The following is a 27786-nucleotide window of genomic DNA, read 5'->3' on the forward strand; positions in this document are numbered from 1 at the left end:
TGCTAAAGGGCAGCCTTACAGCTTGACCTAAATCCATTTAGAGCCACTTTATATACCTCATTAGTAATGTAATTTAAGGGTAAAATGCCTTACCCACATACTGTTATACAGTGTCATTAGTATGTTTATTTTTATTTTTCCCGTCACACAGCATCTTGATAACTGCGTATGTGCCTGGTGGTCTCTCGACGCACACATTTACAGAATAAATAGATCAGAGGTTTTCACATTGTGGTCCAGAAAGCTTTTCCGGGTGGTTTGCAAACAACTGATGGATGACTTGATGGTATATCGTCTTCCTTATTTACAGAGGCTAAATTGTATTAGCAGAAACTAAAAACCCATTTAAATATTTCTCCCCTCATATTATCCATGTGAGTAATTGCTGTAATTTCAAAATGATCTTATGCACTTTTGGGAGGGAGGAGTGAGCTTGTGCAGGAATGCCTGTCTAGCAAATAATTCATGGTACAGGCTAGTACAATGCAGAGAAACCTTTACAAACTCGGAACATTTGAAATGTCTTGACATCAAATGTAAAACAAAGTTTCTAATGAGTTTACTGAGAATTCTGCCAAGAATAATCATCCTATCAAGTATGAACAATTGGTAATGATCACTGTGTGGGTGTGTTCCTACAAGCAATTATTTCTATTCAACTTCTAATAGATAATGCTTGTTTGTTTCGGTTTTCATTAGTAAAACTATCCCAAGCCTCCCTCAGTTATTCATTTATGCAGCGATGGATTCTGTAAAGGCAGGAAATTGGCACAAAACAATTTCTCAGACAACCACAACACTTTCTTTACCCTAAACTCAGACAGTAGCGCTTTAAAGGTGATCAAAGGCCATTCCTTTGTATAGTAAGTCTGGTGTGCCATTTGTAAATAGCTTCAGGAAACCTTTAGAAGAGAAAAGAAACAAAGGCAACGTTTTTTCCATGGAGAAAGGAACTGGTGCTGTGTTCACCCAATCTGTAGCGAAAGCACATAGTGGGACTCTGGGGTTATGCGAGAGACTACAGGCTAAGGTGGTGCAATGACTTTTCCTTTTACCGTAAGGATTCTGAAGTCTCATCACAGGCAGAACCATGTGAGATTTGGACCCTGTGCTGCCTGTTCTTTTTTATGGCTCCTCATAGAGCTAAAAAGGGAGGGAAGAGAGTGTTATGCTAGAGGTGGCAATGGGAGCTGCCACCTGCCTACGTGAATAGATGAGGAAGGAAGATTCCAGCTGGGACTGCACTGGGGGCAAAGGGGTAGAGCCCACTTCTCCCATTTCCTGGCAGTTGATTATTTTATTAGAATATCAACTATGCAAGAGCAAAGCATCTGACAAATGTCACATGTAGTTTGACCCTAATGATGACATCTTTACTGGACCTGCAGACATCAAGGGGGAAGCTATAGATAAGACTTGGGAGAGGCTGGGATATTATTATTTATAAATCAATCAATCTTTTTATTGAAACAAGACTTGAGTGGGACTGGGAGATTTCTTTCTATTATTCATTTCATTTATTTAGAAAAATAAATTCTAGACTGCTTATTATTGAAACAATCTATAAGCAACACGTGTCAAAAGACAATGAAATTGCCAGTATAAAATTTATAATATGAATAAAAACAGCATCAAGCTGTACAAAAGGTATAGGGCCCAGTATTACAGAGCTGGGAAAGCTCAAGCACCAAGGTATGCCTTCAGGAGATGTCTAACATACACATAACTGATGACACTTTCCCTAAGAGAGAATATTTGTGTGTGTGTGTGTGTGTGTGTGTGTGTGTGTGTGTGTAGATAGATGATAGATAGATAGATAAAACATGTTTGGGTATTTAGTAGAAAGTTACTGTGTTTAGCTGTGTGCTGAGTTAAGAACCAACACACACATAAGCGCGCACACGCACACACACACACAGGCTTTCTTGGAAGATATTATTTTGTTTAATCCTTTTGTTGTTAACTCTGCAGCAGCAGAAGTAGCTGCCTCTTCAAGCTCAGGTCTGTTGATGAATAAAAAAGAATTTGCCGAACCTGTGAGAATGGGACTCATAGGATTGGTTGTGGTCCACTTTCTCTCCTTCCCCCCCTTTGCTTTCTCTCCCCCCTCCCTGTTTCTTTTCATTTTGTTTGAGATTGAATTTGAGAAAGAGCTTTGTTCCAGACAGTTGCTTATGGCAGTGGGTTGAGATGAGATTTCGTTGAATCATAGAACTAATACACAAACAGAAAATATGTGAAAATTGAAATGACAAGGTAGAGTAGCTTGTTTGTTGAGGTAGATAAAATAACTAGGTTTGCAGGGAAATGAGAGGAGGTATGTGTGCTTGGGTGTAAGAGAGATAGATATCCGAACTGGATTTAACCTGAGCTTGGGTTTGTTCTTCGTATGCTTATATTCTAGAAACACTTGCTAAAATGAAAGAAACCTCTTCCCCCCTCTCATTCTGATAATGCTTACAGATAACGTTGCTATTACTTTGCAATTGTGTTTGCAAACAATCAGAAATAGATGGCTAAAGTATTGACATATATCATCTCTATCTGCATTTTTTAATCACTCTGTATCATTTCTCCATAACGTTATTCTCCAAACAGCAAACAGGCACAAGGGATTATTTTGCCTCAGACAGGCAAGGGTGTTGCTAATTTCCCTCTCCTCGATTGGCTACTTCTCTCTTCCTGGTTATTTCCCCCCTTGTTTTTCTGTGACATTAGCTCTCTGAGAGGCCGCTCGAAGACAGGGTGGAAACTGGGGCAGAACCCAGCAGCCATGGTACTGGTAGGTCCCACTGGCTGGACACACATTACACCTGCTGGTTCATTACAGATTTTTAATTTTTTAATTTTATTTTTAAGATACCGGTACTTCTGTCAACCTATAAAGCCCTAAATGGTTTGGTATCCCTGTTGGTGCTTGCTAGGGCTTATGGGAGTTGTAGTCCCAAGCATCTGGAGGGCATCATGTTAACAAAAGCTTTTTTAAAAAATAATAATAATAATAATATTTATTACTTTTATAGATTACAAAAAGAGAGGAAAAAAAGCAAAAGAGAAAAAATAAAAGAAAAAGCAAAGAAAAAAAAAACAAAGAGAGAGGAAAAACACACACAATACAATACAATATATAAACAATACAAAACACAACCTAAATGCAAAACTAAACACATTAAGCTAAACTAAACCAACCCCGCTCCCCAAAACAAAAACAATTTAAAAACATACATCCTCTCTTTTCCATACTCTATCTTTCGTTCCCTTGTTTCCTCGACCTCCTCACACCTCCCTTTTTGTGTTCCGCTTCTATTAATTGTTTCAGCAAATCCTTTCCATCTTTCTCCATTTTCTGTAGTATTGTAAATAACGTATTATTTTAACCTTATTTTCCATTAAAACAAAATTACTTATATGTGCTTAACTCCTTATAACATTTCTGTTCAGCCCATAAAAAATAAAAAATAAAAATCATTCCACCATTTTTCTATCACTCATTAGTTTTACCATAAGTCTATATAAAAATTTTCCAATCTTCTTCCACCATCTCCTCTCCCAGGTTTTGGATTCTGCTAGTCCTTTCCGTCAATTCCATAAAGTCCATCAACCTGGTGATCTTATGTCCGAGGCTCTTAACTCTTTTCCAAGTCCCTTCTGCAGGTCTTCTTTATTTTCTTTAATGCTAAAAAGCCAATCTCGGGGAAATTCCAACCTGTCAATCCTTTTCTTCCTTCTGAACAAATCAGCTGAATTTCCATAGTTAAAACTACAGTCCATAAAGTATTTCCGGATATATTTCAAAATTCCTCCAATTCCAAAGGCCCCCAAAACTTCAATCTCCTCCAGGCCTGAGTCCATGTCCCAAAAGTCAGTTAATTCCTGCATAGAGGGCTCTTTCCAACTTTCCTTCTTTAATCCAAACCGGGATCCATTCCTCGGGGTCTGGCTTTTCCTGGATTCAATCATAGAAGGCCTCAATTTATAATCTCCAATTTGCTTCTGTAAATCCACAGATCTCACTTGTATTATTTTATGTTGAACAACACCTGCATTCTCCTTCTCCTCATTCTCCTCCACCATTTGTCCTGCCAAAATGGGTTCCTGTACCAAGTCCTGAATTATTTCTGTGTTAGTGTTCGCTTTTTGACTCAAGTTGGTCACTTTCTGTTCCAAATTATCAACTTTGAGAGTCATATCATCCATCTTCTTATGAAGCTGTCCCAGCGAACAGCTTATCTTACATAAAACAGTCACAATGGCCTCTCCTGTCAACATTTTTAAATAGTCCAAGGTCACTCTCTGGTTCCCAAACTCCTTTTCTGCAGCTGGAAATTCCCCAGTTACAGTCCTGTTACAGTTTCAAAAGCTCCCTCTAGAGGGAAACAGTCTCCACTTGTATCAGTTCTTTCAAGCACAATTTCAAACATTAAAGATAAAATTTCAGTTACTTTTCCTTTTTTTTATAAATGCAGAAAGGGACAATGGAAACAGTATATTACTCTTGTTTAGCTAGCTGTCAAATCCATTCTGTCAAAAGCACTCTCTCCAAACGTCATCTGGCAGCCCGTTCCCAGGTTCAGAGCAGTGGTAATTTGATTTTTTCACTCTCTCCTGCAGGCTCACTAGATCCAAAATTTCCCCCTCTTCTCCTGCTTCCAAAGGGGGTTTTGTAACTTTAAACCGGTGGAAATTTGATCCTTTGCCAAAAGCTTTCAAAGGCTTTACTTGTAACGTCTTTGCTTCAGTCTATTTACAAAAACGGGAGGCGGACTTCCTGTTTATAACCTTCCCGTTTCAGTGCCAAATTGAAGTATTTAAAAATCCAATTTTCCGTTTACTCACGAGTAGTTGTTTAAAATCCAATTGTCCACAGGAAAAAGTCAGCGCTCTCCGGCAACAGCAATGCGGCTTCACTCCGTGAAAGAAGCAGTCGATTCAAAGCACCGCGCCACTCACCCCACGTCGCTCCGGATCCCCAAAACAGGGTTTCCCCGTGAGTAGGGGAGGCGCAAAGGTGCCAGCTGAATCCCACGTCCACAGGCTTCTCCCGCCTCGCCGTGGCAGTTCAGACCCTGTTTTTCACGGAGCGGGTTCCTCCCGATCGGAGGAAATCCGCCATTGCCAGAGGCGCCAACCCAGAAGTCGCGCCAACCCGGAAGTCCATGTTAACAAAAGCTAGGCAAACATACTATATTAAGCTTCCCAAAGAGGTGGCGTGTTGATGTGTCATTTATATACGATTCAGCTTTTCTTCCAAGGAACTCAATATACAGTATTGGAGGGTCCTTTCCCCTTCCCCATTATAGCTTCACAACAGCCCTGCAAAGGCCTGAGAGACAGTGTGACTGGTGCAGTGTCATCTGGTGGCTTGTATAACTGAGTACGGTTGACTTTATGTGTGAGAATGGTTGTGACTGTCATCTTGGTGTCACAGCAGCCATCCAAATCATCTCAGTTCCCTTGAACAGAAGCACATACTACAGTGGTACCTCAGGTTAAGTACTTAATTCGTTCCGGAGGTCTGTTCTTAACCTGAAACTGTTCTTAACCTGAAGCACCACTTTAGCTAATGGGGCTTCCTGCTGCTGCTGTGCCGCCGGAGCACAATTTCTGTTCTCATCCCGAAGCAAAGTTCTTAACCTGAAGCACTATTTCTGGGTTAGCGGAGTCTCTAACCTGAAGCGTATGTAACCTGAACCGTATGTAACCCGAGGTACCACTGTATATGGTGGATCTGCATGGCTGCAGACTAAGGCCACCCAAAAAGACCTCAAGGGTTACATGTGGCCCTCGGGATAGGCATTGGACCACCCTGGTTTAGTGTAACCAGGTACATTTGACACATTGTGTGTTGGTGCACAGGTGTGTAGAAAATATTTGTGTAGCTGCAATATTTCTCCATTTTGAGTCATTCATTTTACCATATGAAACAACCAGGGGCGTCTTGCCCATAGGGGCACCAGGGTGCCAAGTTCTGGAGGGCACCAGGGAAGAGGCTGGGCACGGTGCCTCCTGACATCAGCTCACTGCCCTTGCCCACCTAGCACCGTGCCCGGAGCCTCTGCCTCTTCCCCACTGGAGAAGCCACCCTCTAGCTGCTGCCCGCCCCCTCCAGGCCCGCAAAGTTGCCGGCAGCACCGTAAAAAGGTCGGCAACTCTGGGAAAGGGGGGCCGCCGGAGGGATATTTGCACCACGGCGTGGGATATACTTAAGATGGCCCTGGAAACAACATTCTTTTTAGAAAGGTTTAGCTGCTTTCCCTTATCAGTCTGTGGGGCTTTCCAATGTCAGGACACTTCAGTAGGTGGAGACTTCTCAGAACAGAGAGCTTATCAGTGTTTGCTTAGGATCTATTGCCCCCCCTTTTGCCATAAAAAGAGCTATATTGCCTATAGGTGCCATAAACCTTAAGATCAAACTTTTCTCAAGCAAGTTTGAATACAGATCCTCTGCGAAAACAACAGGAGTCAGGACATTTCTTCAGCAGAGCACTTCCAGTCTCCCAGCTCCTCTGGTGGCAGTAGTTATCATTACCATGCTAATTGTAGCAGTTTCGCTACAACAGTGAGATACTGCTGTGCTGCTTATTAGGAGAAAAACAGCTTGCACAGATAGATTTGATAGAGCTATCTATTGCAAACATAACAAAATTCAGATAGTCATATAAGCAATAGACTAATAAAAGTATATCATATTAATAACTATAAAGTAAAATTAAACACTATTCATAATAAAATTTAGCAATAAAAATATAAGAACATAATCCAGATAACTAAAAGAACCCATAATAATAATAATAAACTCCAAATCTAAATATTGACCCCAGTAAAATGTATGTGTATTGTTTCTTTCTGTGAACTGTAAAACTTAATTGATCTGATTTTTTAAAAAAGCTTTAGATTGAATGAACTTTTATTTTAAACATGCAGACTTCTAAAAAAATAATAAAAACAAACCCAAATATGTTATTTTTATATGCATACTAAAAAACTGGCATTTGCCATTTTAGAACAGGCATTTGATCTGTGCTTTCGTAGAATAAGGAGTGTCTCTTTTCATCCTATGGGTAATGGCTATTTCTTGCATATCTGCACCAACCCCTCATGCTGCGCTCTTGCCTTGTTCAAATGATCTTCATATTGTGTGGGAGACACAGCATAACTGCCCCATCCCACAGCGCAAAGGTGACACACCAGATCACATGGGAAGGGCTCATGTCAGAAACATGACAAAATGGTTTTAAAGTGCCCAGGAATGGCTTGATCATCAGCCACCTCAGGTGGTAGAAGCTGGAGAGCAACAGAACGTGTGTGCCATAAGGCCTGCCACAGCCAACAAGCTAGCTCCCCGACCACAGGTGTGGTGGAAGACATTGCCTTGTCCCCAGTGCTGAAGTAACATTCAGTTGCCAGTCTGATCAGTTTTCTACGCGTGAAGTGGGCAGCGGGGAGACAAAACTTGTACAGGTGGCAAAATTCCCTGAGCGAAACTGGACAAGTACGTGAATTCTAATGATTCTACATTAGAGAAAAGTTCTCTAGAACTTCTGGGCTGAGGTGGGTGAGGGAAAACTGGTTGTGTGATGCTCACCTTAGCCACAGGCATTGCCTGGTACGAAGGTCTGTCATTAAGAAGCACGGCTAAATAAACAGGTTGGGATAGGATTACTTTAGTGCCCTTCCCTTCACTTTATGCCATTTTATTGTCCTACTAATGGTTATTAGATTAGGTGTATAAGAGCTCACGAAATATATGCGGTGGAAGAAGTATGCAAGAAAGTAAATGTTTCCCACAGAGAGTCTAGCTTCTCTGTATTTGATGGAGAGACTAATTTACCTTGCATAGATAAGTGATGGTATTGGAGGTGGGTTTGAAACCCGGTCCATTCCATGCTTTTATTATGCTCAGCGCTGTGCAGCCATTATTTTTAATGTAAAATTATAGAGGCCCCCTTGGGTGAAAGGCTGTTATTACAGCTAGTGTTTTTGTTTTTGAGATTTACCCATTTTTGATCCGTGTGCTGTGAAAGTGCTCAGTATTGAATTGTATATTATTTTAATTTCTAAATACAGTCCTTCTTGCCATTGTAGATATTTCCAAAATAAATCTGGGAGATTGGATTAGGAACAGTACTCCCAAGGAGAAAGAACAATGATGGCCTACAGTAATTTTTGTTTTCTATCTTGCATTTGCTTCAGGCGATGATAATAATAATAATAAAAATAATAAAAAGGAGGAAGCTGTGGATGCATAGTCAAGTTCTTTTTTTGGGGAGGGAGGGGGTGCACAACCTACCTAAAGTTAGGCCATTAAATTAGATTTTATTAAGAGACAGTGTAGCCTACATTAGGATGTCTGTGATGCATACAAAATGACCTGATTTGCATCTCGCTGGCTAATTTGCAGATCTGAACATCTCTAAAAATTGGATTTTGCACTTCTCCAAATGTGGGAGTGCAATTGTTGGCTTAAAAAAAGTATCAAAGTGCATTTAAAGTGCATGGTTTTTCAAATAAAACAATTTAGAAACATTTTGACAAAACGCATTGTGAAATGCATATTTTAAATAAATAAAGTAAAAAAAATATGTTTAAATTATTTTTTTTGACGTGGATTTTCTTTTCTTTTTCAAACAAAAGTAAGCCATAGATGTGGGAATAGAATGAAATAGACTGAGTGAATGCATATGAAAGTAATATGGAACAGAAGCAATCTGGTTTGTCCAGTCCTAGCCTAGATAACATTCAACAATTTCACTGGTGGACTCATAGAGTGAGATCCATGTAGGTTATACAGGGGTACCTCTGGTTACGTACTTAATTCGTTCCAGAGGTCTGTTCTTAACCTGAAACTGTTCTTAACCTGAAGCACCACTTTAGCTAATGGGGCCTCCCACTGCCACCGCTCCGCCGCCACGCCATTTCTGTTCTCATCCTGAAGCAAAGTTCTTAACCCAAGGTACTATTTCTGGGTTAGTGGAGTCTGTGACCTGAAGCGTATGTAACCCGAGGTACCACTGTAACTAAAGATAAATGGCAAAACCCAGTGTATTTTAAGACAAGTTATCGTGATTTTTTCCCATTGTGTATGTGTGTGCGCACGCGCAAATATATAGGGCCAGATTCAACTAAACAGTTGCGCTTGTGAGAACCAGTACAATGGCTTTCTTCCCTCCTCTCCCCTCTGTGCATTGCAAGCTTGCCCCCAACACAGGGAGGAGAGGGGAGTCCATTCCATCAGGCATGCAATGCCGGAGCAATCTCCCAACACTGCTTAGCATTCCAACCATAATTCCTGACTTGAGCAGTGTTACCAACAGAGAATGAATTGCTTTCTGACATTTTTTATAGCATAAGTGCCTATGGCATACACACGTAGTATAGGTCTACTTCATTATTCTTAACACTAGTCACTCAGTGTATAGGACTAGCGACTGCCCAGTAAGGATGTACAGTGGTACCTCAGGTTACATACGCTTCAGGTTACATACTCCGCTAACCCAGAATTAGTGCTTCAGGTTAAGAACTTTGTTTCAGGATGAGAACAGAAATCGGGCTCCGGCGGCGCGGCGGCAGCGGGAGGCCCTATTAGCTGAAGTGGTGCTACAGGTTAAGAACAGTTTCAGGTTAAGTACGGACCTCCGGAATGAATTAAGTACTTAACCTGAGGTACCACTGTTCGAAGGCATTGATTTTCCCCCCCAAAAGACATTTATTAAAGTTTTTTAAAATATAAAAATGAAAAAAAATAAAAAATAAAAAGAAACAAAATACAAAATACAACATAAAAACAGTTAAAAAACAAATAATTTTCCATAACATATCTTCCTTATGCTTATTTCCCCAGACCTCCTCATACCTCCCTTCTTTGTATTCCACTTAGAATCATAGAATCATAGAATCATAGAATCATAGAGTTGGAAGAGACCACAAGGGCCATCGAGTCCAACCCCCTGCCAAGCAGGAAACACCATCAGAGCACTCCTGACATATGGTTGTCAAGCCTCTGCTTAAAGACCTCCAAAGTAGGAGACTCCACCACACTCCTTGGCAGCAAATTCCACTGTCGAACAGCTCTTACTGTCAGGAAGTTCTTCCTAATGTTTAGGTGGAATCTTCTTTCTTGTAGTTTGGATCCATTGCTCCGTGTCCGCTTCTCCGGAGCAGCAGAAAACAATCTTTCTCCCTCCTCTATGTGACATCCTTTTATATATTTGAACATGGTTATCATATCACCCCTTAACCTCCTCTTCTCCAGGCTAAACATGCCCAGCTCCCTTAGCCGTTCCTCATAAGGCATCGTTTCCAGGCCTTTGACCATTTTGGTTGCCCTCCTCTGGACACATTCCAGTTTGTCAGTGTCCTTCTTGAATTGTGGTGCCCAGAACTGGACACAGTACTCCGGGTGTGGTCTGACCAGAGCAGAATACAGTGGCACTATTACTTCCCTTGATCTAGATGCTATACTCCTATTGATGCAGCCCAGAATTGCATTGGCTTTTTTAGCTGCCGCGTCACACTGTTGGCTCATGTCAAGTTTGTGGTCAACCAAGGCTCCTAGATCCTTTTCACATGTACTGCTCTCAAGCCAGGTGTCACCCATCTTGTATTTGTGCCTCTCATTTTTTTTGCCCAAGTGCAATACTTTACATTTCTCCCTGTTAAAATTCATCTTGTTTATTTTTGCCCAGTTCTCTAATCTGTCAAGGTCATTTTGAAGTGTGATCCTGTCCTCTGGGGTGTTAGCCACCCCTCCCAGTTTGGTGTCATCTGCAAATTTGATCAGGATGCCCTTGAGTCCATCATCCAAGTCGTTGATAAAGATGTTGAATAAGACCGGGCCCAAGACAGAACCCTGTGGCACCCCACTAGTCACTCTTCTCCAGGATGAAGAGGAACCATTGATGAGCACCCTTTGGGTTCGGTCAGTCAGCCAGTTACAAATCCACTGAGTGGTAGCATAGTCAAGACCACATTTTACCAGCTTCTTTACAAGAATATCATGGGGCACCTTGTCAAATGCCTTGCTGAAATCAAGGTAGGCTACATCCACTGCGTTCCCTTCATCTACCAGGCTTGTAATTCTGTCAAAAAACGAGATCAGGTTAGTCTGACATGACTTATTTTTCAGAAATCCATGCTGACTATTGGTGATCACAGCATTCCTTTCTAGGTGCTCACAGACTGTTTGCCTAATGATCTGCTCCAGAATCTTCCCTGCTATTGATGTCAGACTGACTGGGCGGTAATTATTTGGGTCCTCTCTTTTCCCCTTTTTGAAAATAGGGACAACATTTGCCCTCCTCCAGTCTGCCGGGACTTCGCCTGTTCTCCAGGAATTCTCAAAGATGACTGCCAGTGGTTCTGAGATCACATCTGCCAGTTCTTTTAATACTCTTGGATGCAGTTCATCTGGCCCTGGAGACTTGAATACATCTAAACTAGCCAAATATTCTTGTACTATCTCCTTAGTTATTCTGGGCTGTGTTTCCTTTGCTGAATCATTTGCTCCAAATTCTTCAGGTCGGGCATTGTTTTCTTTATCGGAGAAGACTGAGGCAAAGAAGGCAATTTGTTAGTTCAGCAAATCCTTACCATTAAGCTTTTACCCATTTATAAACCTTTCTTTTCGTGTCTCCTAAAGCATTACAGCTGGAAACCCCTTAATTTCTATCCAACATCCTTCTAACATTCATTAATTTTACAATATTTCTGTAAATAGTCTTTAAATTTCTTCCAGTCTTCTTTCACCAACTCTTCTCCCTGGTCTCGGATTCTGCCAGTCATTTCTGCCCGAAGGCATTGATTTATCTTCCGACCTGTGTTTGTCACATGCAGCGATGCTTCTATTGCACCACAGTTTGGCTTCTGATGAAATGGTTGGTCACCTCACTGTGATGGCAAGTTGCCTAGATAATTTATTATGTTACGTTGTTCTGCACAATTCATTTCAGTGCAAAGGAAAAGCTATGCAAATGTGGGGAAAGGGATTCATCAATTACATATTGTTTTCAAACTGAAAACAACAGGGACTAACAATTGTGTTCACTGCACCGATTTTTGTTAGACATCAGATGGAAGAGGAGACACCAGCAATCTCTGCTCCCATTTCTATCATAATTCCCTGATAGCCGTACTGACCAGAGATGCAAATTTTCCTGAGGAATAGTCAAATGGTCTGAAACACAGAGGATGGGGAGGATGCTTCCTTTGATCTCCTTATCTAGTGAGTAGAGGTTTGGAAATTGAAGGCCTGGATTCGAGTTCTACATCATAGACTCATTGCCTGAGCTTGACCAAGGGGCTGTGCTTCACTCCTTGTTCCTCATGTCATCATTGCTCCCATTTTACACATGTTTTACAAGGTTGTTATGAGAGTAAACACAGAAGAGCTTGGAAACTGTTTCGGAAACCAAAATAATTTTACAGTTTCTTAATAGTAACAGCTGCCCTATATACAGCCTGATCCTAAGTACTTTGGATACAATCCACTGCAGGTCAGAAATGCCGCTGAAATAAATTACAGCTCTCAGCTGCAATGTGGGAGTAAAGAGTGCCGTGTGGTAAAGATCAGGTTTGCATGATGAACTAATTGGCTTAATAGGGTTTGAGCTAGCTTTATGTGGATTGCAGTCCCTGTGAAGAAAGATTTTCCATTAAAATCACTGCAATTTACCATTAGGTACATGAAGTGCCAATCTAAATGAAGACAAATTAAAATTTTCTCCTTGCACCTATGGTAATCACCAGTCCTCAGCATCTATTAATACTTTTTCATGTGTTTACTAAGGATGGTCCAGATCAGGGGTCTGCAACCCACGGCTCCGGAGCCGCATGTGGCTCTTTTACACCTTTGCCACGGCTCCGGGGCGGATACTAGCAAGGGGAGGAGGCGCATTGTGTGCCCCGACACTCCCCACTGTGGCGGGCGCTGTACTGGCTGTGACGTTGCATGGGGGCGGTGCGTGCGTTATTCACGCACCGTCCCGACGTCACCTTCCCGGTTTTGCAGCTCCTAGTTTTCCCCCCCTTCAGAAACGGGTCCAAGTGGCTCTTTTTGTCTTAAAGGTTGCAGACCCCTGGTCCAGATGGTCCAGGAATTCTAGTGAAATAAGCCAGATCTCATGGTCACAGCTAGCTGAGTTTATCACAGAACAATCAACCCTCACCCCACCTCTGGGTTTGCTGCAGGCTGTGTGTGGATTGGAAGGAGGTTTTCCTTCACACAGCTCTGCCAGTTAACTGCTACCAAGCAAGTGATCACTCTGCCGATATGGAGCTTCCCTTTTTTAGGGGTGTACTTTGTTTCAGATGTTGCAAATTAGGTAAATTCACATTAGAATGCCAGCCAAACCATTTTTCGCCACCACTCCAGGGTCAGTGTTATCCAGACAAGTCCCAGTTTGCATGGTTATCAAGAGTTTCCAACTATTGCTTTCTGTTGGAAAGCTCTGAAGAATGTAAGGCAAGGAAAGCTGAAGGGGGGAAAATGGTAAGAGTGATGTCAGAGTGATGTCAGAGAAGGAAACCTCCACTCTGATGACAAGGATGCTGCGTTCATGATCAGAGGACAACAGGCCAGCCCGCTCCCTGCAATGTTGTGGTGCTTCTTCCCTATACAGGGCTGCAGTTGATGTGCGCCATATAATTACAGGCAAGCATTTATGGCTATTGTTAAATCAGATGCTATGCTTTGGAATGGGAAAAGGGCAGAGGCAATGAGAGAGATTCATTGTCACTTCTAAAGTCATTGGGATTAGAAGCAGGCATTTCTAGCTTGAGAACAGCATGGGAAACCCTGACTCACAGCATCTGGAACACAGAGTATTCATTTCAACAATTCCTGTAGCCTCGTAGGTTCATGACCTATACAGAGATCTTTAGACCTCTGGCTATGTTTGCCCAGTTTGGCTGGGGCACCACAGGGCAGATAGATGTAGCTCTGGAAGTAGAGCGTGTGTCGCCGTCTCCGAGATCTGAGATGGTTGGATCAAATACCTGCTGTCTCTGGTTACAATCCTTTGAAAAAACAGTCACCCCACCCCCCACTCTCATCTGTGGTATGTCAGCACAGAAGAGGCTTTTTGTCTCTTTCCCCCTTTCAAAGCTTTACAGGTTATATTTTAGGAAATAACCCCAACCCCCACTTTTCTCCCTAGTAGAAGGAAGTCAGGAGACACAAGCAACGTTTTTGCCCTTTAGATTTTGTGTGCACCTGATTGTATAGCCCAGAATTAGTGCTAAGCAAATGGCAGGCCCGCAAACTTGGGTAAAGTGGGGCTGTTCTCAGCTTGGTGGTTCAAAAATTGTGCAGGGATGCGACAGAATGAGATACCACAATATTTTAGCTATGATTTGTCACATGGCAACAAATCTCAAGAAGGCTGAAAAAAAACCAAGGATGGAGAAAGCTAATAAGAACATAAGAGCCTGCTGGATCAGCCAATCATCCCTCTAGTCCAATATCCTGTTCTCATTGGTCAACCAGACGCCTGTGGGAAACCAGCAAGCTCTTCTCTTTGGCGATCACTCATAGCTGAGTAAGATTGTCTTCCATAAACATGGTTTTAACAATGAGTCTGTAAATGACTGTGGAGGCCAATTCTGGATCCACATGTCCTTCCACAGTGGGGACATTGGTTTCCAGGCGGGAGATGACCACGGTGTGTATTTGCCAAGCGTGCCTTCCTCTTAGCACGTTTCTCCCTTGTGTCCTGAGTTTGAGTGTCTTCAAAGCCCATGACATCTTTGGTAAAGGCTGTTCTCCAACTGGAGCCAGTTGTTTCCCAGTTGTCAGTGTTTATACTACATTTTTTTAGATTTGCCTTGAGACAGGCTTTAAACCTCTTTTGTTGACCACCAGCATTATGCTTTCCATTTTTAAGTTTGGAATAGAGTAGTTGCTTTGGAAGATGATCATCAGGCATTGGTTTCTAACTATTGTGTGCTTGAATCAACTGAGTGAGAAGCGCCATACTTAGTTGCTCTTTTGTGTATTGGAGCAGGGCGGAAGTGGTACAGGACAATTCAAGGCAAATTTATAATGTAGTTCATGCTTAGAATTCATTTTGATTCCCCCCCTCTCATTTCTAAAGCATTTAAATTGAGCAGCTCTTTAAACTTTTTTTGGCAACTTTTTTCACTGAATATTCTAATTTGGGACAAATTTCTTAACGGGTGTAGCTTTCTTTTGATTACAAAGCAAGTACAAACTGGTTCTTTGAACTGAGGCCATGTGAAAAAAGAACTAAGGTATTAGAGACCCCCTCCTCTCCATAAATTGTTAAAGGAATTGCCACCAAGGGGTAGTCTCACAACAAACTACAAATGCATTTTCAAAGAACGTCTTTTCATATTTAATGTACAAAGAGTTCACGTTTTCCTAGAAATGTCTGGCGGATTTTCTTTGAACTTAAGAAGTTGCTAACTTCTTCTGAATCTTGAGTTGCACCTTTGGCAAAGGCTCTTATATTTTCAAAGGTAAGAATCAAAGTAAAAAACCCCCAAAACTCTGGCATACATGATAGTGAAATCATCAGAGTTTAAGTTCGAAGGAACCCCAAGAGTCACCTATTCCGATGATTTGTGCTAGAGAACTCATACACCAAAACCGTTTCTTACAGATGCTTGCCTAACACCTGTTTGCAAAAACCCTGGAGATCAGGATTGTACCACCACCCTTAACAACTTAACCCAGCCCACCTGCCAGGTAATATGAGTTTCCTTTGCCTAACATTTAACTGAAAACCTTCCTTGTGGTATCGGAAGTGGCGGAGAGCAGATCTTTACTACCATATATATCTGGCAGCCTGAATGATGGAGTTAGCAATGGAAAGGCTTTTCAGAAGGAATGGAGTATTTAAAGACAAAGAAGAAGTTGGCTTGATGGCTATAGTGTGTAAGGGCCTGCCTGTTGCAATGACCTTCACAGAACTTGCTTCTCCTTGAACTTGCAGCTGCCCAGTAGGACCATCCTTTTAATGCTTTCTTCTCACTCATACCTTCCTCTCCTTCCTGCATGATGTCCTGCCCCTTGACAGCCCCAGATATGTCTGGGCTGCTCAACTGACCTGGAGTGATTGGGACAGTCTCAACCCAACCTGATCAGGCTCAGAATCTGCTTCACAGCCCTAGGTACAACATATGATAGAGACAGGGACTGGAAATATAGTTGTCCATCGCTGAACATCACTGCCAGACTATGCTTTGGGTATAGTATTGTCTTGGTATTTGAAGAGTGACTAGGGTTGCCTGTTCACGTGTGTGATGTCACCACACCTTGAGCTCAGCATTGCAGTGTGTGTGTGTGTAGGAGAAATGGTAATGAACTCACATGAGCATAGTTCATGCTGTTAGTCCAATTATTCTCATTTATTCTGTTAGTTTAGGAATAGCCCATATTCTGTGCTGATTGGAATGGGGGACATTTTCCAGCCCAAGGGCTGCATTTGACCCTCAGGCCTGATTTTCCCCATCCCTGATGTAGATGGTCATCCTTTTCAGGTGTTACAGTTGGGAAGGAACAACACATAGAAAAGGGATACAGGCCCTTGCTTTATATACCAGAATATTAGGTTTGCAGACGTCTTTAGCAGTACGTTTCTGAGCACAATTCAAAGTGTTGGTGCTGACCTTTAAAGCCCTAAACGGCCTCGGTCCAGTATACCTGAAGGAGCGTCTCCACCCCCATTGTTCTGCCCGGACACTGAGGTCCAGCGCCGAGGGCCTTCTGGTGGTTCCCTCATTGTGAGAAGCAAAGCTACAGGGAACCAGGCAGAGGGCCTTCTTGGTAGTGGCGCCCGCCCTGTGGAACGCCCTCCCATCAGATGTCAAAGCGATAAACAACTACCTGACATTCAGAAGACATCTTAAGGCAGCCCTGTTCAGGGAAGTTTTTAACGTGTGATATTTTACTGTATTTTTGGTTTCTATGGAAGCCACCCAGAGTGGCTGGAGAGGCCCAGCCAGATGGGCAGGGTATAAATAATAAATTATTATTATTATTATTATTATTATTATTATTATTATTATTTGATTCCAGGGTGCAAAGAAACTGCCCAGCACCCCCAATTCTTTTTTTGGGGGGACAGCTCAGAATTGTTGAGCTTTTTTGGGGGGCACACAACTCTCTGCTGAGAGTGGAGGAAGAAGAGTAATCCCTGCAGAGGCACGCAGGAGGGTAGCTGGCCGGCTGCCTCAGTGCCAGTAGAAGAAAAGCCTGCAGCGCTCCGACAGGCTCTGCTCTGCTTGGCAGCAGCTGTTGGCTAGCCTGGCTCTTCAATTCCCGGACTCCAAATCTCAGCCTGGCACCCCTGAGAGCCCAGCGCCTGGGTGCCCTGCACCCCTAGGGCCTATGGGTAAGATTTGCAGATTTAAAGTGGATAAAGGGCTCTGTTGCCTTAGAGCAACAAGTTGACTTAAAACAACAATAAAACCTTGACTTTTTAGGGTTTGAAAAGTGAAGATGCAATGTACTGAAGATGTGGGAAGATGTGTAAACACCCTAGAAGCAAATCAGGACAAATGCTCAATAAAGACTGGATCAAGTCTAACCTTTGCCTTGTGCAAGCAAATGAGAGTAATGCTCTAAGCAGGTTCTCTGGAAAGCCCTAGAACTCCCTAATAGGGAAACTTTATATAAAGCATAGGACACGACTGTATTCTGAAGCAAGATATCCTCAGTCCCAAATATACCTTCTCTTGGTTGAGCAGAGACCATATTTCATGTTAATTTGAGACATGTACATTGCAGGCAACCTAAAACTTTGTTACCAACTCACTTAATGACAAAAAGGAGACTAACTGTGCAGCCAAGCACATGTATTGAAATTCTTATCTCAGTGATGTGCCAACACACATACCCCTTGGGAAGCATTAAGCAGTTAGTCATGGCTCCTTTGAGCAAGAATCTGCTGTGTCAGTTTAGCTTCTAGTTAAAATGTAAAGCTGTCTTGAGTAGGCTGAAAAATAACAGACCCCACTGTCCCTGATGATTTGCATAGACTATACTAGAGGTACATAATAATTAGTAGGGGTAGAGAAACTTAGATTGGATTTTTGAAACACATTTACCAGCTACTTATTGCAAAAGAATGATTGAATTAGTTTGATTTAATGTGGCTAGCTTGATGTTCCTAAGTGAGGTGTGTGAGTCTGTGTCACATAAAGAATCCAACGACTGATAGCTCATCGCTCCATGACCAGCTTGGTGTAAACATGCAGCAGGATGAGTTGGTAGCGTAGACTATGTCACTTTAGAGTACAGGTAGAGGATAACATTTTTTAATGCCTCACTTTGTTTAAAAACTCAGTTCAAATACAAAACAAGTATAGTAGGTTAAAGGCTAGGATAGAACATATTCCCTTAAAATACTAATTTGTGGGGGTTAGGATTTTTTTGTGGGGGTCACGTAGGGAAGTGTGCAGGATTAATATATCTCCGTCAGTAATCTGAAGTGGGTCAGTCCACTCTACCATCTCATTCTCACCCCCCCCCTTGTTGTAGGGTGGACCAGGGTTTGCCAGCCTGCCTGAAAGCTACTGACGTGTCTGGTTTGTGGGATCCTTACCACCATTACTGAAAGGGTGGTGAGACAAAACCCACTTTTTCTGCCCCTGGCTTGTTTTCCATGAAATACCGTATTTTTCGCTCTATAACACGCACCCGACCATAACACACACGTAGTTTTTAGAGGAGGAAAATCCGTAGGCATGCCACCCGTAGGCATTCCCTCCATAACACGCACAGACATTTCCCCTTACTTTTTAGGAGGAAAAAAGTGAGTGTTATGGTGCAAAAAATACAGTAATTGTTATTTGGAATTGCTTTCCTCATGCCTGCAGAAACCCACCAAGCACAGAAGAGACCCAGTCACCTAACAACTACATGTTGGTAGGAGAAATCCAAGTTGTGGCCCTAAAGTGTTGCTATGCCATGTCACCTTAAAAAATGATCATATGGAAAGGTCTCAATAGACAAACCTCCATTAGAGGAGCACTGAAGAGAAAGCAGATGGAAAACTGGGATTAAAAATTTGGCACCCTCTTCCATTTTCTATTATGTTATCAAGCTCCAGTCTTGGTTTTTAGCATTCCGCCTCTCTTTTCAAGGGCAAAAAACTCCAAGCAAACAGTAATTCTCCAATAAAGAGAGCCGTTTTATGAATGTATGTGTTTCTCAAGGTAAATGAGGATAAGATGTGTATAAAACTTATCTAATCATCTACGTAAAATGTTTATGATCAAACATGAGCCAAAGTTTTCCATGAAAGATTATTAACGAAGTACTAATTGCCTAACTATTCTTCAACAAGGAGGTTTTTTTATCATATAAAAACCAACCACAGCATGACATTTATCTTACATGTGAACTCTCTCCTATTTCCTCCCCTTTTTTCACTCTACCCTCCCTCAGTTTTTCTGTCTCCTAAATTGGAAAAAGAATAAGTTACTTGACTTAAGCAATATTTAACTAACTGCACTAGTCACATGTCATTTAACTGTAACTCAGCAAATCTCCACCTGATGATTGCGAATCTATACCCTAGAACACTTTGTCTTCTAGAAAATGAAAATATTACCACCATCTTGATCATATAAACACAGCAGAAATCGAAACACATGTTAACACCCCCCTCCCCATTTCTGTTACTCACATACAGTGGTACCCTAGGTTAAGTACTTAATTCGTTCCGGAGGTCCGTACTTAACCTGAAACTGTTCTTAACCTGAAGCAACACTTTAGCTAATGGGGCCTCCCGCTGCTGCTGCTGCGCCGCTGGAGCCCAATTTCTGTTCTTATCCTGAAGCAAAGTTCTTAACCTGAAGCACTACTTGTGGGTTAGCGGAGGCTGTAACCTGAAGCGTATGTGTCAGGGGTTCAGGAGCAGAGGCAAGGGCAAGGGAGGAAACAGAGAGCGAGGGGGAGGAGGCAGAGGAAAAGATGAGTGATGACGACGACCCGAGATCTTCGAGTCTTTCCAGTGAATCAGAAGATTCACAGAAAGGAGCACCAGTGGCCAGGGCAAGGGGGGAGCCTAGGGGGACACCCCAGGGAGATAGAGCCAGAGGGGACTCAGAGGAGAGCAGTTGGAAATCGGGACCAGCGTCACCGCCAGAGAGCAGGGAAAAGGAAGAGAGCCAGGGATCAAGCGCTGGCAGCTCACAACAGGGGGGAGGGCATGAGTCAGGAGTGGCCACACCTCCATCGGGGAGCGAAGAAACGGTCAGACGGAAAGTGGAAAGTTGGGCGCGCGCGCCAAGTTCAAATGCACAGGGAAGTGACGCAGTAGGCAGCCCTGAAAGAGAGCCAGGTCCTAAAGCCCGGCGCAAGGAGACAGGAGAGTCCGGGGGGTCGGCGTCAGAAGAATCCAGGAAGGAAGAGACCCCGGGGGGCAGAGGGACCCAGAGGAGAACAGTCAGGCGGAAAAGGTGGAGCAGGGCTAGGGTATTAAGTTGGTGCGCAAGGGGCGGAGACTCAGACGGGACTTCGCCGATCTAGCCATTAGACGTAGAGTTGCACGCAGCAGCTTGAGAATGGAAAATGTAACTCAATAAAGACTTTTACTAAATGATCGCTGGCTAGCGTGATCCTCTGTGAGCTAGGATCTGGAAGCAGCTCTGACAGTAAGTCCCGTCTGCTTAATTGTGGGCATCTACAGCCTCGAGGAGAGGAGAGAAGCAGGTGCCTACTAGCGAGCTCACGAACGGCAGACGACATGACGGCTGAGCAGCAGATAGCGGAACTCAGAGAAGCAGTGTCACAACTGAATGCCGAGGCTCTCGCATCCAGGAAGAGAGAGGAGGAGGCAGCTGCCGCCTGCAGGGATCTCCAGATCAGGTTGGACATGCTTACTAAGCAAGGGCAACTGACACCCAAACAGGAGGGAATTGGGTTGGCGAGACGAACAGGCGGTCTGGTCTCTCACTTCGATGGGAATCTGCAACAGTACCCCAACTTTAGAGCAGATGTAATGTGTGCACTGCAACTGCTGAAAAGAGACTTTAGAGATGAGCAAGAAAAAGTGGGATTCATCATGTCTCATTTGCATGGAGATGCCAAAGCATGGCTGCGCAATTTGTGGAGGGATGGGGATCCGGCGCTCCAAAATGCGGATGCCTTTATTAAAGCGATGGATGGATGTTTCTTATCAAGTATTGACGTGGATCTTGCTCGGCAGCAGATACATGGATTGAAACAAGGGAGGGCCAGCGTAAGGCAGTATCATGCACGCTTTTTCGCCTTGGTCAGTGCCCTGGAATGGGACAGAGATTCGGCTCCGGTAAGAGACCTGTTTTGGGAGGGATTGCACAGCTCGGTTAAAGATGAAATTGCGAGGGGGGAGAGACCCCGGACCACGCAGGAGATCGTTCAGAGGGCGCTGGCGGTGGGGGTGCGGCTGGAAGAACGTCCGTGGAGCAGGGACGAAGGGCGCAGCGGGCGCGAACCAGCCAGGGGCTCCTCCTTCCTTCCCAGAGAAGCAGCGCGTGCGCAATCCACGCCTCCAACAGGGGGAGGGGTGGAACCGATGGAGGTTGGGAGTGCAAGGGCTCAGTCAGCAGCCAGAGCCCTAGCACCGGCAGCAGTGAAAGCGAAGCCTCCTAGAGGGAACAGGATGTGTTATATCTGCGAGGATCCAGGGCATATGGCGAAAGAGTGTCCCCGGAGGCTCCACAAGCACACTGCAGCCTCAGCAATGGTGACTGCAGCAACGCAGCAAGGAGAACCACAGCAGGGAAACGACGATGTCTGGCTGGAGGAAGAGGCACTGGGGCCCAGCCAGACGTGTCAGTGAAGCAGTCCCCAGGGATTTTACCGCCCATGGACCCCCTCCCGCCCAAGCCAGTAGTGAGGCTCACCGCATCGCTCCAGCTACCCAATGGAATCACCATGGACGTGCCAATCACCGTCGACTCGGGAAGCAATGCAGACTTCATAGGGCAGGACTTTGTCGACCGGCACGCTATACAGTTGCTGCCTGCCACGCTGCCCTTGCAGGTTGTCACGGTGGATGGCAGGGAGCTGCTAGGGGGGCAAGTGGTGAAGCAGACGCCACCTATGGTGCTGCGGCTTGGAAATCACAAGGAAATCATCAGCTTCAACGTCACTCAACTGTCGGACACGCCTATTGTATTGGGCATGAGTTGGCTGGACAAGCACAGCCCGGCGCTGGCTTGGTACCAGAGGCAGCTGACCTTCGGCTCTTCCTTTTGTGCTGAACACTGCATCATGCCCCGGCAGGAAGGGGAGCAAGAGGAGTCACAGCTGCTGCTAGGCACGCTGCAAGCGATTCCCCACAAGTACGCAGAATTTTTGGAGGTTTTCTGCGAGAAGGAGGCAGACAGGCTACCCCCCCACAGACCATATGACTGCAAAATTGACCTGCTGCCGGGGGCGGCGCTGCCTAAAGGGAAGCTGTATTCCATGTCTGAGGACGAACTGCAGGAACTCAAAGAGTTCATAGATCATAATTTGGAGCGCGGTTTCATCCGGGAGTCCAAGGCAGCGGGGGGCAGTCCTGTATTCTTTGTTAAGAAGCGGGACACGCCCCAAAAAAGGCTGGTCGTGGACTATCGCATCTTAAACAGTGTGACCAAGCCATCGGACTTCCCCATGCCCCGAATCGACGACCTCCTCGCAAAGGTACGGAAGGGCAGAGTGTTCACCAAGTTAGACCTGCGGGGGGCGTACAACCTCATTCGCATGCGGGAGGGAGATGAGTGGAAGACAGCCATGTTCACGCCACTGGGCACCTACGAGTATAGAGTTATGCCTTTTGGATTGCAAAATGGCTCCCGCGGGGCTACTCTACAAGACGTGCGTCTGTTTCTTAGATGACATCCTGATCTTTTCGGAATCGCAGCAGGAGCATGACAGACACGTCAAGGAAGTGCTGACCAGGCTGCAGCAGCATAGGCTCTACGCCAAGCTGGAGAAGTGCCAGTTCGACGTGACGGAGGTGGATTTTCTGGGCTACAAGTTGTCTGACAAGGGGCTCGCCATGGACAGCGCCAAGGTTCGAGCGGTGTTGGATTGGAAAAGCCCGCGCAACCGGAAGGAGGTCCAACGATTTGTCGGCTTCGCGAATTTCTATCGCAAGTTCATCAAAGGCTTCGCTATGCAGACAGCAGCCATCACGGACACGCTTAGCTCCAAGAAAAAGAAGTTCATCTGGACGGAGCAGGCGGAGCGGTCCTTTCAGGCACTCAAACGTCTCTTCGCGTCGGAAGAGCAGCTGCTGCATGTCGACCCCAGCAGGCCGATGAGGGTCGAGACAGACGCCTCGGACAGAGCCGTGGGAGCAGTCCTGCTGCAGAGAGACCCGCAGGGGGTTTGGCGGCCGGGGGCGTTTTACTCCAGGAAGCTCAGCAAGTCCGAACAGAACTACACCATCTGGGACAGGGAGTTGCTGGCCATTCATGCAGCATTCAAAGCGTGGAGGCACTTCCTGATCGGCGCCAAGCACACGGTGCAGGTCTGCACGGACCACAAGAATCTGGAGCACTGGCGCACGGCACAGTTCCTGAACCAGAGGCAGATACGTTGGGCTGAGTTCTTTGCGAACTTCGACTTCCGAATAGAGTATGTCCCGGGGGACACCAACATCATGGCGGACGCGCTCTCCCGTAAGCCACAGTATCTGGAGGACGCCACGCCAGCGGCCGCCATGCACATCTTCGCACCAACAGTGTGGGCGTGCGCTGCGGCGACAGTGGACCTGGAGGCGGTGCGACGAGCGTTGCAGAATGACTCCTTCGCGCAAGCAAAGATGGCAGAGATGCAAAGGGGCACGGCAGCGACCGACGGGTTCCAGCTGAGAGATGGATTGCTCATCCGTAAAGGGGCCATCTACGTGCCGGGAGACGAACTTCGCGCCAAGGTACTGCATCAGCTGCACGACGCGCCCACTGCCGGGCACTTTGGCAAGGAGAAGACGGTGGAATTAGTCGCCAGGGATTTCTGGTGGCCCGGAATGAGAGGGGAGGTCGCGGACTACGTGGCGAGGTGCGACACCTGCCAGAGGGCCAAACCAGTGCACAGACCGCCGGCCGGACTGTTGGAACCGCTGCAAACTCCGGTCGAACCATGGGAGAGAGTCGCCCTGGACTTCGTCACGGATCTGCCCAGCTCGAGGGGCAAGATGGCCGTGCTGGTGGTGGTGGACTTGTTCTCCAAGATGGCACATTTCATCCCGTGTGCGAAGGTGGCCACGGCGGAACAAACCGCCAAACTGTTCATAGACCACGTGTTCAAGGTTCACGGTCTGCCACGGTCTATTCTGTCCGACCGCGGGCGGCAGTTCCTCTCGAATTTCTGGCAGAAGCTGATGGGCTTCCTAAACGTCAAGATCAACCTGGCGTCGGCGAGACACCCGCAGACCAACGGGCAAGCGGAGCGGGTCAATGCCATCATGCAGCAGTACCTGAGATGCTATGCGAATCAACAGCCTGCGACGTGGGTGGATTACCTGCCGCTCGCCGAGTTCGCCTACAACAACACGAAGCACGTGTCCACGGGGGTCACGCCGTTCTTCGCCAACAACGGGAGGCACCCCAGAACCTTCCCGGGACTGGAAAGAATGGTGGAGGGGGAGCCGCAGACAGCAGATGCGTTCGCGTCGGAGTTGCAGGAGGTCCACGATCAGCTGCGGCAGCACCTGGAGCTGGCCAAACACGCATACAAGGTGCAGGCAGACAAACACAGAAGGGTTGGCGAAGAGATCCATGTGGGAGACTGGGTCTGGTTAGCAGCCTACGCAGTGCCGGCCAGGTCGTTGGCCAAGAAGAAACTAGGGCATAAGCAACTGGGGCCCTACCAAGTCGAAGAGCAGGTCAACCCGGTGGCTTTCAGGCTGGCGCTTCCGGAGGGTTCCAGAATGCATCTGGTGTTCCACAGATCGGTGCTCACTCCCTACAAGGCACCGCACAGGTTTCAGGAACCCGGAACGGCGCCGAGTCCGCTCAGGGAAAGAACCGGGCACGCGGGGGTGGCACAGGAGGAGCGCATCAACGAAGTCACGGAAAGTTTGGACTCCAGGTGGGGGGAAGAGGGAGTAGAATACCTTCTCGCCAAGGAGGGCACCCCGGCCAGTGCGAACAGCTGGGTGCCGGGCTACGCCTTGGATGAACCTCTGCTCAAGGACGAGTTTCATGCCCTCTTCCCGCATAGACCAATGCCAGCAGACCTTTTCGACGACTGGCTTTTCACTCCCACACTTTCTGCAAGCACGTTCCGGGGGTTCGACTCGGAAGAGGACCTGATACGAGATGCCCGTTCCCCAGAGGGGTCACCCTCGGGATCTGCCTCAGAACCCTCGTATTGGTGGGACGATAGACCAGAGGAGCAGTGGCGCAAGAGGTGGCTGGAAGGTCCCGGACGAGCAACACCGCCAGGAGGCAGTGAGGGAGAGACGGACATGGACGTTTTCGGGGACGACCTTGGTTTCGAGCACGGCGGCACAGAGATGGACGCGGAGGTGACCGTCGTCGACGAGAGCAGGGAGGAAGAACCGGGAGACTTCAAATGGAGGCCCACCACGGGAAGCGAATGGTATCCGACGTTCGTCCCTCTGCCGCAGCAGCACCCAGCTCCCGCACCGGAAGGAGGGGAGGGGGAACGGGGGGCTTCGAGGGGGGGATGGATGTCAGGGGTTCAGGAGCAGAGGCAAGGGCAAGGGAGGAAACAGAGAGCGAGGGGGAGGAGGCAGAGGAAAAGATGAGTGATGACGACGACCCGAGATCTCCGAGTCTTTCCAGTGAATCAGAAGATTCACAGAAAGGAGCACCAGTGGCCAGGGCAAGGGGGGAGCCTAGGGGGACACCCCAGGGAGATAGAGCCAGAGGGGACTCAGAGGAGAGCAGTTGGAAATCGGGACCAGCGTCACCGCCAGAGAGCAGGGAAAAGGAAGAGAGCCAGGGATCAAGCGCTGGCAGCTCACAACAGGGGGGAGGGCATGAGTCAGGAGTGGCCACACCTCCATCGGGGAGCGAAGAAACGGTCAGACGGAAAGTGGAAAGTTGGGCGCGCGCGCCAAGTTCAAATGCACAGGGAAGTGACGCAGTAGGCAGCCCTGAAAGAGAGCCAGGTCCTAAAGCCCGGCGCAAGGAGACAGGAGAGTCCGGGGGGTCGGCGTCAGAAGAATCCAGGAAGGAAGAGACCCCGGGGGGCAGAGGGACCCAGAGGAGAACAGTCAGGCGGAAAAGGTGGAGCAGGGCTAGGGTATTAAGTTGGTGCGCAAGGGGCGGAGACTCAGACGGGACTTCGCCGATCTAGCCATTAGACGTAGAGTTGCACGCAGCAGCTTGAGAATGGAAAATGTAACTCAATAAAGACTTTTACTAAATGATCGCTGGCTAGCGTGATCCTCTGTGAGCTAGGATCTGGAAGCAGCTCTGACAGTATGTAACCTGAAGCATATGTAACCCGAGGTACCACTGTACTGTAACAAGAATGGAGAACCTAGGGTTCTCCAAACGTTAGACTTTGGAGCTCCCACCAATCTGAACTGCCATGGCCAATGGATATGGATGATGGAAGCCATAGGCCAATAACATCTGGAGGGCTGCAAGTTCCCCATCCCTGTTCTATACCACATTAAATATGGAAGCACAATCCCTAGAGGCAGTGTGGTGCAATGGTCTCCTTAGAGCAAATCCATTTAAATTAATCAACCTAAGGTAGTCATGTTTAATAACACTCGTGTGCCTATTCTTGAGTGTGGTGCTCTTCCAGTCACCTGTGTGTATAAGCATTCCAGCTTGCCAGACAAAACAATCCTCCTTTCCCCCTCCCCCTGAATGCTAATCCAGAGGCTCTCCCAACCCACCCCAGAGCCAGTTCTGGGGGGTGCAGGGCGTGTGGGGGGAGGAGAGGGAGGAAAGACCCATTGTGTAAGTAGAAGTCCTTGCTCAGGGCTTCTGCTGATGGGTCTGGTTAAGTCAATCCTACCTTTAGGCTGAAGTCCTAACCCCACTAACCTGAACGTGGGCCCTGTTGAGTTCAGTAGGATTGACTTCTGAGTAGGCATGGTTAGGATTGCCTGGTCAGACAAATGTTAAAGATTGAACACTTTCAAAGTGATCTCAGTCTCATCCTCACCTTTTAAAATTGCTCTTTGTCAATTTATAAATGATCACATTAGTTGACACAGCTATGAGACTATTGTTTGCAGCCCTAATTTACACATCCCCAGGGGATCGCTTGCAGAAACTTTCCTACATTCAAAATATAATGATAAAACACCAAGAGTACACAGCTATCGTTTTAGGGACTGGATGCACTCAGGCAATGCATTTGTTGTTTATAGTCCACACATGTGTCTGGTTTCAAGCTATTCTGGTTCCTATTCATTCACATGGTGTAGAAGTAACTACAACCTGAGTGGTCAAAACAATGGTTTTTTTTGGGGAAATTCTGGCAGAATCCCTTGGAATAAGCCTCATTTGAACTCAATGAACTGAACTCATTTACTGGAATCCCATGTATATCACCTTCTATGATGAAAAGAAAAGTAGAATATAAATGGAAGAAAGTGAAATTATACACTGAGGAAGATTTGCTATACAGTGGTACCCCGCAAGACGAACGCCTCGCAAGACGGAAAACCCGCTAGACGAAAGGGTTTTCCGTTTTGGAGGCGCTTCGCAAAACGAATTTCCCTATGGGCTTGCTTCGCAAGACGAAAGCCCATAGGGAAATCTCCGGGACAGCGGGGAAGCGCAGCGCGTCTTCCCCACTGTCCTCGGACCTCCTCCCGCCGCCCGGCATCGGAACGAAGCTCCGATGCCAGGCGG

The 27786-nt window shown here is 46.1% G+C and overlaps 1 protein-coding gene across 2 annotated transcripts in view; it reads left to right on the forward strand.

Moving 5' to 3' along the window:
* The window catches only part of HNF4G (hepatocyte nuclear factor 4 gamma), an 80687-nt gene that overhangs the window by 13053 nt on the left and 39848 nt on the right, over window positions 1–27786 (forward strand). The window contains exon 2 of one of the 2 annotated variants that reach the window (XM_082233903.1): window positions 15618–15703. The exons of the other annotated variant lie outside the window; for it this stretch is intronic. The gene's annotated coding sequence lies outside the window, so the exon portion shown is untranslated. The remainder of the gene's footprint in view (window positions 1–15617; window positions 15704–27786) is intronic. 2 annotated transcript variants of the gene reach the window in all.

Source organism: Podarcis vaucheri (assembly GCF_965113315.1).
Source record: "Podarcis vaucheri genome assembly, chromosome: 8".
In the NCBI taxonomy this organism is placed as follows: domain Eukaryota; kingdom Metazoa; phylum Chordata; class Lepidosauria; order Squamata; family Lacertidae; genus Podarcis; species Podarcis vaucheri.